Here is a 14315-nt window from a genome sequence, read left to right on the forward strand (position 1 = left end):
ATTAATTGGTCACAAGTCCTCTGTGTCAAGGCAGGGCATTGCCTAATCAGTTGCAAGAGGGGCTATGTCCAGCTCTGATCCACCATCATGCCATTTGATGGCCCATCCACGCACACTTTATTTCTCTATTGTGGGGCTATCTGGGAGGAATGAAGAAAGCTCAACAGCCAACTCCTCCCAGTCATGTGACCCAAGACCAGGCTGCTGGCACCGAATAGTTAGGTCATGAAAATGCCAGAATTGTGACTTACAATCCAACTTTACCATAAACGAAGGCTTCAAGTTACCATTCTTTAAACTCCTGAAGTGGCAGGGACAGGGTAGGTTGTCCTGTGAAATTGGCAAAACAACTTTCACGCTAAATTAGAATTCTCTCTACTTTTCGAGGAAGCAGTAGTGCTAACCTAAATGGGTTGGCTTTTTAGGATACACAGTACAAAGGAACACCAGATTAAGGTTTTGGATTACCCTTAATACCAATCCAGGTTCCAACCACTGTGTAGATGAGAAATTGACAGTCCTGCTGAAATTGCCTTTTGATCATTATTGACTTCTATCACAGCCAGAAGTATGTTGACCCCTTCACTTTACTGAGGTACTGGAGACCATTTATTCTACTGTTAGCCACCATGTTTTAATTAGACATCTAGACTCACGGATTAAAATTTGATTTAGTCTATTTTAATACACCACCCGCACACTCACACTTCACTATGTCTATACCAACTGCACTACACATACATTTCACATATGGCATTAAACAAAAGATCTCCAAAAATATTTGTGGGTGCCCGTCGGACATTGCAGCTCCTGACTAGGAGCATGCCTTATTATGAAGCATGGCATCCATCTGGGTGTGTGAGGGCTCCAGTTCCTAAAGGAACAAACCCCCAGTCCGTCTCCTTCAAAGCTAACTGACCACAAATTCTCCTTTTCTTCTCTAAGGAACTGCATTCCTTGTTGATAGAAAAGGTTTATTTTGCCAAGTCGAAATGGCAGTTTAAACTGCATATGCTGGATGCAGTAGTAGGCACGAGTCATGTTTAAAAGTCCACTTAGGTAGGTTCCACAGTCAGTGCTTTCAGACCCATTGTAGCATTTTACTAACAGGTCCTGGGTGCATTAAGTACAACTTTACTAGGGACGTACAAGTGAATTAAGTGTTCCAATGAGGTGTAAGTCAATGTCACTATGTTTAAAGGAGAGAGTACACACACCATAGAATTGTTAAAGTGTAGAAAGTCCCATAAACCAACAAAAATGGGTTCAGAAAACAGTAGTGTAAAGGCAACATGTTTGGGGATGGCCCTGCAGAAAGGGCCAAGTCCAACACTCATCTTTGTACTTATACTGATCTAAAACGGTATTGCCACCCTGGCACAAGTGTTTGTAATTTTAAGACAATTCAATACCATCTCAACCAAAAAGTAAAGCACCGATGCAGGCTTCCTTCCATTGTTTCGAAATAGAGCCAGTTGTGACAGATCAGAGTTTCACACCTATGCACCAGCTGTTCTCGTCATTTTTGTCAGCAAGTTGCAGTTGCATTTTTACTGATTACACACAGTATGCATCTCAGTGGAAATGAAATATTTCATTTTTTAACATTCATCCTGCTACTTTATGATGAATGAAACTGTGACCAGAAAAAACACAGATATTTCCATCAATTGCATTAATCCACCACATTTTACTTGCCAATATTATTAATCCCTGAAAGTACAGGGCATACAAAGATCTATGCAGCAGTTGTCTTCAACATCAAAAGGTTTTGTTAAATTCAGCACCAATTGTGTACACCACCTAGACACTGCATAGTAGAAAGTTTTTGTGCCTTACCTTACAGAGCTGTCATGTGACAGGTCACAGCTAGTGACGGGGGTCACTTAAGTCATGTGATGACCGGCTAGTGTGTGGGAGAGGGTTTTGGGGCAGAGGACACCCAGCGCACTCTGGCACTGGCAGGCCTGTTCTTCTGTATGCACAGGTAGAATGATAGGGCCCACGTTGGCTGAACTGAGCCGAGGAGCCTCAAACTCCTTCTCCTGCCTGCACCACTCTCAGGGGCCTACCTCTCACTGGTCTGCTAGGCTTCTTCTGATACAGTGAGTAAGTCACTCCTCAAATATTCTAGCTGCCTGCTGGTTGGCAGGCTAGTCAGTCAAGTGACTGCAAGAGTCACAGTAACAATTACATTGACGATTGACGAGGGGAAGACAATTGCACTTGGGCACCAGCAAGGACTTTTTAAGCAGAGGGTGAGAAGAAAAGCCCATAGGAATTCAGAAAGGGATGTCACTGGTAGTGCTTTTGCACAATGCTAGTGATTGATGGTCCTGCTAACACCAACAAATAAAGTTTTCAGTAAACTATGACTAAGAACACCCAATGTGTGTCATTCTGTGTGACTTCTCTGACTGCTTGACTGCTCCTGATGGGCACCCTGACTGACTGTCATGTGAATGACACGAGGTGGCGCCACCTCAACCTCATCCAAAAAAACATTTGCAGACGGTGATGGAGCGGGTAAAATGTTTTTTTTATACACCCAATCCATTTATATAAGTTTATATTAAAATGATTAATAATTAATTATAATAATTAATAGTTGATGTGAAGGTACAAAATCAACCTTATTAACAGAAAGAATACACGTGGGAATGCATTTGCATGGCTAAAATAATAAGTGAACTAAGTTTGTATGCATATTAAACCGATAAATGTTGCTTGAGTAATGTTATTGTGATTTGCGCTTAAATAAACCAGCGGTACCGGCTTTGGATGTTGCATATGGCTAGATAGATGCATACACATAAGGGTATTAGCAAGGGTTTACACTGTTTTAATCATTTCTATGTATTAATTACGATTTTTGTGTTTCTTTGCTTAAGTTGACTATTCTGGCCTACCAAAAGATGGCCGCCGACTGAAACCTAACTAAAGTACATTACTTCATTATTTGAACAATGGAATAAGGCGCCTGCACTGACTTCGTCCGTGTCCCTTGTGTGACCTGTCAGACCATGCCCATGAAGACTACCCTGGGCGAGGTGCCAATGTCCCTGAACGTGAAGCCAATGTTGCTAATGGAAAAATGAACTGTCGAACTCAACCTGTTACCAACGAACTGATACATTTGGGACTATGACTTAGTCTTTCCCATACATTTACTGTGAAACTTCATCCACATGGGAAAATTTGAAAATGTTTCTTAATGTATTGAGATGTATTTGAATTCAGCCAATCGTTGGCTTAGGAAATGAGAAATTGTAACTTTAATATGTAAATTTTAGTATAAATATTAGTAGACTAGAGAGAGAATAGGTCACTCTACGCTAGACGCCACTTTATGCAGAAGCTATTGACGGAGAATCGATGATCAGAGATCTTTATGCTGACGGAGAGGGCGGAGACTTTATAACTCTGATGAATTTACTGAGGACCAGTTCTGACTTAGAGAACGACATTTAGCCAGAATAGGTAAATATGACAAAAGATAATATTGCATTATTAGGATTTAACCTGCATTTAAATTAGATAAAGAAAATCATTATTTGAATTACTGTGTCGGGTGATTATTTCATTGAAATGTTATTTGATCTTGTTTGAGAGTCAAAGTGTCATTAAACTAAATAACAACTAAATGATTCGACCGACCTCTTGATGGAGGAATTGTTAGGGTGATTCAGTAGAAGTGGTTTCCTCTATCAAAGCGAACAGTTGTGGTTGGGATTTGATGTTCCTTTGTAGGCACGGATAGTTTGAGAGAATGAATGTTGGTGTTATGGGCCCCACCAGCGTGTGATGTGTGTATGTGCGTGTGACTGAGAAATCATTCTGTCCGTGGAAGCAGGGGGAAATTTAGTAATCCGAACTGCACCAACGGCACCTATAAACTCAAAAAACAGAGATCCACCCACTGTCTTTTTCCTGCAGAAATAGGAAAAATATCACCCATTTGCATGAGAAATAGCTCAATCTAGCAACACTGATTGAGAATCATTTTTGTTATACTCGAAGAAACTTTGTATATCACATGATGCCACAACTCTTCAAAGGCCATATCATGGATCCAATCAGATATCCAAGATGGTGCCCAGCCAAACACACTATTTTTCATTAGTGCTAGTTTCTGCCTCTTCCGATGAACAAGAAGTATTTACATCTTTGATTGACGTGACAGGGTTAGGTTCCTGCTTAAAAGTATTTGCTAAGGAAACCATTTCTTCAATAAGGTGAGTCACATACACAATAAAACTAAAGTCCATTACGCGAATGGCAATGGCAATATAAATATTCTGCCACTGGTAGACAGGTATTATTTTCTAAAAGCCATATTGTATTGTATTGTATTGTAACATTTATATAATGCTTACTACCCCTGTGTGGGGTACTGAAGCACTTTCCTTCATAGGCGGGAAGTGATGTTGTTTAAGGTATACGGTTAGAAGGGCGCTATCTTTTTTTTTGATCCTATGCAGGAAGCATGGTTACAGTGTTTTATAATCCATGAGCGACTAGTTAGAGTAGACCTAGTTTTTTCTTAAAATTCTGGAACTGGTTGCCTTATTTAGCCTAGTATAAAACCAGGACTACAAGTCCCAGCATTCTCAGAAAAAAACGAAACTGGATTAAACTAGTAATGCATGAACCTTGAAAACTCGGCTATGGAGAAGTGTTTCCATGCCGCGCATTATGACTGCTGGGGTGCAGTTATCATGCTATGAGATGCAGCACAAATCAGCAAGCTGGATAAAGATGTGTGGGAGATTGATGTATAATTTATGGTTGGCTACATGTTTAATGCATCTTCAGTGCATACGTCATTGAGAGCCTTTTTAAACATTATCAACGAGACACTGTTGAGTTTTCAAAGTCGGTTCAGGAGATTTGAAGATTTCTGAAGATTTCTGAAGATAGACAAGCAACACTAAAAATACATGTTTATTGTAGCGTTCACTGTCTAATTTAAGTCAGTGGTTGTAGGTCTGGTGCACGTAGGTCATAGCACGCCCCGTCCCGTAGAGGGGCGGGAAGACCCCTATGATGAAGCATGACACCAAGGGCCCTTTTGGTGTGTGAGGGGTATTTAAACAACTAGTGTGTACTTCCCACCATCGTGGGGTTCTACACTTTACCTGGGGAAATTTTGACTTACTTACACATCTGTGGGTGGATCACTATGTTTATTGACTGTAGGTCTGGTGCACCAGCACTCATGTTTTGGGACAAGCACTTATTTTTCCTCAGCAAATTTTGATACAGATCAAGAGAGAGAAAAATACAAAAGACGAAAAGCAGGAGAAAGAGAAAGATGGAAAAACGGTGTAAAAAGTGCAAAGCTGGGATGAAAAAGACCCCTCTAAAAGGAGGTCAAGAGAGAACAAGTATAGCTTGGTGAATTAAAGAGGCATTAGGTGGAATCAGCACTATACAGCTTTGATATTCAGCACCCAACCTTCCTAGTGCCAGTCGTGCTTTTGAGCAAAAAGTTGGGACCGAACACTTAAGGGCAGATTTACGTTCCCTGGCGCATCCCTGCAAATCAGCAAGGATGCGCCAGGGAAGATGCGTCACAGAAGTTTGCCCTTGTGCCACCGCTGATGCGCCGCATTTACAATGCGGTGCATCGTGGTGCAAGGATAAGCAGATGCGTGACCCATCTGCCGGTGTAATGTTGGCGCAGAGCTGAAGTTGTGTCGCAAGCGCGACGCAACTCCAGCACTGTTCCAACCTGCCCTATCCCTAAAAAGGTGCGTCACACCTTACGCCTGCTTGAAGCAGGTGTAAGAATTTGACGCAGCAGTGTCGGAAAAGTGACTGCGTGAAGCGTCACTTTTCCGAGGCGTTCCTGCACCAGAACACCCCCCCTGCACTGGAACGCCCACATGAAACCTGACGCATGTTTCAGGTGGCGCAGGGCTTTACAACGTGATGCATCTCCCTAGATGCGTCACATTGTAAATGGGGCGCAACATGGCGCATGGTTTACGCCGCCGCTGCATCACAAAAGTGACACAGCGCAAGGGCATTGTAAATCTGCCCCCCATTCTTTTAGTTGAGCACTGCTAGGATGTATGGTACTCCAGTGCTCTCAATGGTATGTTTGCTTTTAGTGCTATTGGAAACTGTTTTGGCAGGTAAAAGTTAAAGCACTTTAGATGTACACACACTTACCTGATATATACTTACGATTGTTATTAAATGTATGTGTGGTAAAGGAATATGCGTGATAAAGACTTGCATGGTAAAGGTAATGTATAATAAAGCATGGCATGGTAAATGATACCTGGTAAAAGCATGTGTGGTAATGATATTCGCTGTAATGTCATACAACCGCTTTGGGAACTTGATAAACAACACCTACATTGAACCGATGGATCCAGGAAAATGGCATCAAGGATCCATGTTGTGTTTTTTTTAATGAAAGATATTCCTTCCGAATGCAGTTTTAATATTCATGTGTAACACATGGGAAACGGTATGGAAACACATATTTCTGCAGGCGATTTCCAAAAATAAAAGCAAATCAGTTTCAGCCTCTAGAATTACTGGACCCTTACTAATGTACATTTTTGCGAATGAAAACATGATTTTGAGCAGTTTGCATTCATGATGCAGGTGAAAGAGTTGTGATCAATCATTTTAGTTAAGCAATCATACATAGCAGAACGACAAAGTTGTTCACTATTTCCAGCTTCATACAGTTGATACAACTTTAGTCAAAAAAACGAAATTGCTAAATTTTTTAAAAAGTGGCTGTTGAAATAAAAACAAAACTTCTTTTTTGCACACTTCACACAGAAAAAAACCTAAGCATATTTGAAAAGGATTGCAACTTCCCAAAGTGGTACTTAAAATATTAATGTAGTGAGGGAACAGTGTATCATGTATCATTATCTCATCTTTTTATTGTTTTTCATAGGACAAGATTCATGTGATCTCTGCAGTTTTGAAGACTCTTACTGGGGGCAGTGTCCATGCTTAATGTGAGAATGTGAATTATTAGTTTAAGAGGATGTGAGACCTCACCATGTAATGATGTCACAATTCTGAACCAGGCCTAGTTAGATATCAATAAATGAAAACTGAGCTAAACCATTGGTAGTTGTAGCACTGAGCAGACAGGCTTAACTTAGAAGAAATGTGTAAATCAATTATCAGGTTGAGGAAATATGAATTTTATGACCAGTTATGTCCCCTATCTTAGACCCCAACGGCTCCATGTACATGCTACAAGTACATGTATGTTCCCTCCAGTTCCAGCTATGAAGACGCAAATACATGTGCGTCCAACGTCAACATGCCCTCTTTCAGATCCGCCATGAATGGGTCGAATATTCCATTCCTAAGTATGATTGGCCACCGACTTTATATGGTTCACTTTTCTAGTTTTACAGTTCAGGCGAGTAGGCCCTGAATTCTGTCATCAAGCCTTTTCCTGTTTCTGCCTCTGAAATGCTCCAGCCTGGACCTGCATCCGTGTCCATGAACTTTGTCTTACTCTCTGCGCGGCTAACGGTGCCTGACGCGGCCTGTTGCCTGCCAAAAAACTGTATTCAGCCTTCAAGTTATCTGCTCCGCTCCTCATCCAATGCATTCCTGTCTAGTAGTTTAGGTAAACATCCTTCCAGCTACCGAGCAAAGGGCCCGGCCTCGCTGTCTTTATGCAAGTAATTCATAGCCCCTGTTACCATGGAAGATTCCTGCCCCCTCGCATCTCATGTAGACACATAGACGCTTGTACATGCACTAACAGTCAGTATAGAATAGATTCCGTCCGAGAGACCTTTCCTTTTGGATAAAACAGTTCCTTAAACAAAGATATTAGATACGATTTGGGATTAGGTTGACCTGACCCCCCAGACTTCTGTCTCCATATGTAGAGCTAAATGTCAATTCCCCTTCACCCTCTAGTTGCACGTCAATTACACGTCAATCACACGTCATGCGGCTGCGCGCGCATCTCTGCCAAATGTTTCTGCTGACACTGCAGGATTCTCTTATGGATCCACCCACTTGTGACATCATTTTAAATGACGTTTCTAGTATACGCCTGTATTTACGCCTATTTTCATTACGTATGTGTATTCTTATCTGTATTATCAGCTGTTACGCCTCCTGCATCTGTCTTAATGCAATGCTTTTCATATATATATTGTTACTTGTCAATAATGTATTGCCTATCCCTTCCTGAACCTTCGTGGTGATGGAATAAGATTGCCTAGTTCGAACTATAATTCCTTTGTAAGGAATAAAGCCCTTTTCAGAACCTCTAATGCCACGGATTCTGCCTCTTATTTTGACTGAGTTATTCTTACTAGACTTTACCGCATAAAAAATAGTACAGGTAATTTAAATATTTACCACATAAATTGGCGCCCGAACAGGGACACTTTCTCATCTCACGCGCCGGAGGTGCGTTGCAGGCCCGGTCTCCTGCCACAGCCGGACGGACAAAAACGCGTACCCGCAGGATTTCCTGTATCTCCCTCCGGCCAAGCGGGGGTGACTGAGGCTGCGATCAACACCCAGACGAGGCGGTGAGAAGTGCGAAGTATCCCGACCAGAGCCTAGCTGAGAGAGCAAGATCCGAGGTATACAGAGGCCCACCAGGTTCCGAAGTTCCGAGTCGAGTCGAGTCCAGTCCGGTCCAGTTCAGTTCAGTTCCGAGGCCTTCCGTTCCGTGCTACCCGGTGAGTACCGTTGCTGGGGAGGCAGTTGGACGTGCACATTAATTTGTGCCGGTCCTGATGGGTTTGGGTACACAGATCCGGTCTGCACTGTTTTAGCAGTGTATCTGTACTGTTTAGCAGTATATCCAGTATGTTCATGTATATAATCCAATATTATCTAGTATTAGTATTATGTCAGTAACTAGTTTTCTTCTAATTATCATTGTTCGTTAAAAGTTAAATGTTAAATGTTTTACTGTGTTCAAAAATTGTGGTATGAATGAGTGTTCATTATTGTGTTTATTGTATTAATTGTGTTCAAAGTTCGGTTCAAGTAAGAATCAAGTAGGAAGGTTTAAAGATGCCGTTCTTTTCAAAATTAAGACAGATCAAAACTAGAAAAGGAGTACTCGAAGAAGCTGTTCCCATTCCACCTAGGGACACTCCAGGGTACTTTATGTATCATAAACATGGCCTAGATGCCGTATTATATCTTGACTTATGGGTGGACTACACCATGGATCTAGCAGAAAGTCAGAGGTGGCCCGCAGCTGGGACATGGGATGCAGATTGCATCATGAGAATAGAAGAAGAATTATGGAAAAAGAAAGCCAGACAGTCACAGAAAGATGCCATTGAACTATGGCGTAAAGAGTCGCATAGGCGCACAGAGAAAGCGCTCAGACAGGAAGAGAAAAGTAGGGAGAACTCAAATAAAGCCCGAGAAAACGTATTAGTTGAGGAAGGTATTCGAGTAAAAACAGAACAAGTAGACAGACAACGAAACACTCTTATGAATGGTATGTATCCTCTTTTGGCCGAAGGTTTACCTAAGGCCATCCCGGAAATACCGAAAGATTTGCCACCCCCATTACTCCCGACTAAAGCACATCCCAAGACCGCAAAAGATATTTTCCTTTCCTCCTATTTAGACGATGTAGCTCCCGAATATGTTAATGATCCACCACACACGCCACCTGTCGATGGAGCTCAACACCGAGATCATCTGCCCCCACCTCCGCAACAACAAACTCCTCCGCACAATCCAACAGGTTCATCTGTTTCCACCGCTTTTCCTGCATCCACAGTTTCTACCTTACATCCCACAAATCCTTTCGTGCCTAGCACCTCAGAAGGTGCGACAGCAATTTTTGCCACGCCACCATCACGAAGTAAATCGTCTCTTAGAGATTTAGCAAACCAACGTACACCCCAAATAGCAACGTCCGACATGTTTAAAGAACATCTTGTAGATTGTAGATATGATCCAGTGCCCGGTAAAAATGATAGAATGCTGCTATCATCACTACGTATACGACGAGCTTCAATATATTTAACGACGCTACCAGGAATGATTAAACATTTAGACAATATATATCGCTTTGTCCAAACAGGGCAAGGCCCTGAAAGTATTGACGAAGCCATGGAATACCAGAAAGCGGATATACAGAGACAACTGTTACGTTTCTTCATAAACTGCTTGATCAGGGACAGAGATAGGTCCGAGGTAGACCAGGATGAAATGCAAGTACTTACCCGATGGGGTCAGAATATATCAGAGGGAAAACATGATAAACAGACATGTATAGTAGCTATGTGCCAAAAGATCCGCAAAGAAGTAGAACGAATACATAAAGCCAGATTGGAGGCAGACAAAACTGAATCAGAGGGAGAGGAGGAGGAAGAATCAGAAATGCCCACAGGACAATTAGAAACGATAGCCTATGTAGGTAGGGGAAGACCTTACCAGATACTTTAATGACCCGATACGTCCGATACGTCCAGAATGTAACAGACATTTTCAAGTCCCTATGTTAAACACAAAGTCCCCTGAACACTTATTCCAGGCTGTTGATAAATTACTCCGAGACCGAAGGGGGTATCATATGCTCGATTCTATGGATGAACAAGAATTAGCCAGGTCAGCAGTACAATGGGCTGACAGTTCTGAAAAATACAGTGATGATGCGTTGGCACACACGTTTTTGAAACTTACCCCAGACGAACAGCGTTTAGCTGGTATATACATGATACAACATCTCGTTATATTATATAAAAGCCAACACTCCGATCCTGGTCCCCTACCTGATATACTGATAGAATTACTCACGAATAAATGGAGAGGTTCAGGTACTGATTTAATTAAGGAAATTCTAGAATATCGACACCAGTACATTGTCTTCGTATGCCCAGAACATGTTTCAGTTCCCCCCAAGTTGGAAAGCAAAACGTAGACATAGACAGACAGAATCCCTTACGCGAAGTACACCCAATCAGAGGTGAGGACAATATTTTTAAACGCGTGTTTGTGTACGCGCCCATAACTAAAATTGAATTATTAGAAATGAAGAAAGTAGTACCTAGCCATGACAAAGACCCAGCAGGTTTCCACCGTGAGATAAAAGACATGTTACTCATGGGAGAGTATACTTACCCGGACATTATGAAAATATTAAAAGTCCTATTACCCGCTGGTATTTACGAGAAACTCAAAGAAAAGGAATGGGAGGTGGGAGACCAAAAGATAGATTGGACAGCATTAGAAAACGAAGAAAAGGCCCGAGCTGCAGGTTCAGGGCTTGGGGAAAGGACTACAGCATTACCAGGATTATTAGTGCAGGTACTACCACGTTTATTAACTACGAAAAAGGAAGACTGGGGTGCAATCTCAGCAATCTCAGCCTGTAAACAAAAACAAGATGAAGACACTAGTGATTTCTTTTCCCGATTTTGTATTAATAGTGGCATAAAAGCAAGTAGTGAGTCATATCCACATCTGTTTGTGACAAAATTAGTTGAAAATTCTCTGCCCCAAGTTAAGAGTAGAGTATTAAAATTCGAGAGTACTTGGCAAGGTAACACACCATCACAGATGTTACAAATGTTACAATATCATCACAATAGAATTAGAGAAGAACAAGAACATGAACAAAGACGTATGAAAGACACGAAAATGAAAATGCTTGTTGCTCAGTGAGTTCCAGCTGACGGTCATAAAAAGGGTACGACACAGTCAAATGATACAGTAGTTCCTGTTAGAGGGACATGCAACTATTGTAAACAGCCAGGTCATTATATACACGATTGCGCAGTTCTGAAACATAATATCTCTACGGGTATAACGAAAGAGAGACCACGTCCGCCTAGACAGGATCAGATCCAACAACAAGTACCTCAGAATATACAGCCTATGCCAGCTGTACAACAGACCGCACCACAACCACAACAACAACCACAACAACAGCCACAGCCTATTGCTGCAACACAAAACACGACACAACAGATGTACCAGTATGCACAAAATGACTATCCAGAGTATCAGCGCTACACATGAAATAGCCTAGAGAGGGAAGCTGGCCTACCCCTTATTGAGGTTCCTGTAGATCAAGAGGGTCCTTATGTACAGAGTCAAGTATTAGGGAAAGACAGAAAGTTTTTACTCGATACAGGGGCAAGCAGAACCACTATCCGTCACAGCGAAGTCCCAGGGGTACCCCTCTCAGGCTCACAAAATATTTCCCTTGGTTTTTCAGGAAAGCCTACTATTAACGAAGTATCACAACCCCTTGCATTTACAGTCGGTCCGTTAACACGGACTACAGATCTATTACTTACGAAATCATGTCCAGAAAACTTGTTAGGTATAAAAACATTGAAGGCTCTAGGAGCTGTAATATGTTGTTCTCCGGAAGGAGTACGACTATTTTTGCGTGACTTTAAGGGTCACTACGTGTCTAGAGACATGGATCACCGGTTACAGAATCTACCTGCACATTTATGGGCGCAAGGCCCCACTGATGTAGGTTGTATGCACATTACACCATATCGAGTCACAATCAAAACAGGAGTGGTACTACCACGAATACGACAATACAAGTTACCCCCAGATGCTGTTGTGGCTTTACTGCAAATCATTGACGAGCTCATTGCACAAGGAGTGGTTGTGGAAACAGACTCCAATGTATGTAATTCCCCGATAATTCCGATTCTTAAACGAACTGATCCAAAAGCACCACCAGTATATCGATTAGTTATTGATCTGCGAGAATTAAATAAATGCATTGTACCACAATACCCCGTGGTCCCAGATATCTCTTCATTGCTAACAGCCATAGATTCAGAAGCAACGTTCTTTACTGTAATTGATCTCAAGAACGCTTTCTTTAGCGTCCCAATCGATCCGGAAAGCCAATATTTGTTCGGATTCAGTTTAAATGGACGAAGTTTTAAATTCGCACGCGCACCTCAAGGATTCACAGAAAGTCCCAGCATCTATAGCCAAGCACTGAAAAGAGAACTTGACAGTATCCACATGCCAGCTAACACTGCCCTGCTTCAATACGTCGATGATCTGCTGATCACCGCCCGAAGCGAACCTGAATGTGAAAAAGCATCACTGACGGTTTTACATTTCTTAGCCGACAAGGGGCACAAAGTGTCCCCTTCAAAGCTACAATTCTGTGTCCAGCAAGTTGTGTACCTTGGGCACTTGCTGTCCAAGGGGGGAAGACAGCTTACACCCGACCGTATCCAGTTAATTGTTAACATGCCGCCACCCAAGACACAAAAGGAGGTACGGGCATTCATAGGCCTCACTTCGTACTGTAGGCAGTGGATCCCTCAATATGCATTTCTAACGAAACCACTCATTCAGTTGACAACACAGGAGGCAGCGACATCGACTGTCCTCCCTTGGACTCAGGAACATACACAAGCTTTTGAAAGCTTAAAGAAAGCTTTATGCCAAGCACCTGTTTTAGCAACGCCATGTTACAGCAAACGTTTTACACTTTTTGTTACAGAACGTGAAGGTACTGCTTTGTCAGTACTCACGCAGGAACAGGCAGGATCACACAAGCCATGTGCTTATTTTTCTAGTACATTAGATCCCGTAGCTCAGGCTCTTCCTGCGTGCCTGAAATCAGTCGCAGCAACAGCTTTAGCAATCAGACAAAGCGATGCCATAGTGTTAGGACATCAATTGACAGTACAAGTACCACATGCAGTAGAGGTTCTCTTGAACCGGACCCAAACACAACACTTGACTATAGCAAGACTGACGGGTTATGAATTGACATTGTTCCAGCCACACATAGAAATCCGACGTTGTAGTACATTAAATCCTGCCACACTTTTGCCATTAAGTGGAACAGACCCATTGGCACATGATTGTATTGAAGTTATTACTATTACGACGAAACCCAGACAAGACTTGACAGATATTCCATTATCAGATCCAGACCTGACATTGTATGTAGATGGTTCATGCATGAGAACAAATACAGGAGAGTTAGTGGCCGCTTATGCAGTCACAACAGATACTGAAATTATTGAAACGAATTGTATCAATACCTTGTCAGCTCAAGCAGCAGAGCTCATCGCTCTGACACAAGCCTGTATTCAAGCCAAAAATAAGAAAGTCAACATATACACCGATTCACGTTATGCATTCGGAGTCGTCCATGACTTCGGCGTGCTTTGGCGAGAGAGAGGTTATTTAACTTCTCACGGTGCCCACATCCAGCACGGTCCCCTTATTCAAGCTCTGTTAGATGCAATACATCTGCCGACTGCAATATCGATTATGAAGTGTAAAGCCCATACAAAAGTGACTGACATTATTTCTCAGGGTAACGACCT

The sequence above is a fragment of the Triturus cristatus genome, chromosome 6, assembly GCF_964204655.1.
Source record: "Triturus cristatus chromosome 6, aTriCri1.1, whole genome shotgun sequence".
Lineage (NCBI taxonomy): Eukaryota > Metazoa > Chordata > Amphibia > Caudata > Salamandridae > Triturus > Triturus cristatus.